The sequence below is a fragment of the Thalia democratica genome, chromosome 2 (assembly GCF_965202585.1).
Source record: "Thalia democratica chromosome 2, ktThaDemo2.hap1.1, whole genome shotgun sequence".
In the NCBI taxonomy this organism is placed as follows: Eukaryota; Metazoa; Chordata; class Thaliacea; order Salpida; family Salpidae; genus Thalia; species Thalia democratica.
Window position 1 is genome coordinate 82163035 of NC_139166.1, and position 1261 is coordinate 82164295.

The 1261-nt window shown below is 29.6% G+C and overlaps 1 pseudogene; it reads left to right on the forward strand.

Moving 5' to 3' along the window:
• Nucleotides 1-271: 271 nt before the first annotated feature.
• Nucleotides 272-697, forward strand: LOC145829036 (protein cornichon homolog 1 pseudogene; annotated as a pseudogene).
• Nucleotides 698-1261: the final 564 nt, after the last annotated feature.

A 1261-nucleotide genomic window follows, 5' to 3' on the forward strand; every position in this document is an offset into this window, starting at 1 on the left:
TGAATTTTTTTTAATTATGTTAGCGTTTTAGTATTTTATGAGGACTTTAGTAATAAAAATTACAAATATTTTATAGTCACTTATTTTTATGCACTTTTCTTTAATTACAGTTAATGAATAAAAAAATTATCTGAAATTATTCTTCAAAACCTAAGCGACAAGTAAAAGATTTAGAGATTTATTTTAATTAGAGTTGAATACTGTAGTACCAGAAGTAGTTTTGAACAACTAAATTTAATAAAATCCAAACAGAGTATTATTAAGTATTAAAATGGCTTTCACATTTGCTGCCTTCTGTTATATAGTAGCGTTTATAACATCAATGTTCCTGATATTCCTGTCAGCATACCAGGCGATTGCCTTCGACGAGCTCAAATCTGCCTACCAAAACCCGATAGACCACTGCAGAAGCATGAACCCTCTGGTTCTACCCGAATAAGTTGCTCACTCAACCGTTACACTTTTGTTCCTTGCAAGCGGTAGTTGGATTTCGTTCGGTCTCAATTGTCCGCTGGTCGCTTACCACTGTTACAGATACAAGAAGCGTCCGTCCAAACCTGGTCTGTACGACCCAACCACCGTTATGAACCGTAAAAATCTGGATTACGGTTTTAAGGAGGGTCTTACTAAAACGTTTTTCTACTTTGGTTCGTTTTTCGGCTACCTGTTTGGACTTGTGTACGCCCTCGCAAACTAATTGGCTGCGCATCATTCTCTAGATGTTTATTTGATGTGCATTTTCGTTATTAAGTTTTTTTAGCGTTAATAAAAAACTATTTCAAAAAAAAATTGTAGTATGTTTTAATCTAAAGTTTTAATTTTACAGTACTGATAACAACAATTATTAAACCTTGAACTTATCAAGTTATTTAAACATATTTAAATTTTAGTTAATTTTAGTTTATTTCCATTCTAAGTTTTTTAATATTCAAATTTTTAAAACTAATTTGTTTATAATGTTTTAATACAAAGTGTAATTATGTTGTTCTATATGCTTGACATATTTGTTTCACATCTAAACTCTTCGTTTAAGGTTTAAAATTACAATGAATTAATTACTACTTGTATTATAACTCTACTATTTTTCCTAGGCAACTAATATTATTTATTGAACTGAAAATCCTACAATAGGGTTTTGCTGAAAAAGACCCACTGGCAACATTTTAATTAAACACTTTAGTTTTACAGTTTATATAAAGATAGTTTGTAGTCTTAAAGTTTTTCTTCTTTAGTTAATTTCCTTATTAAACTAATTTTAAAA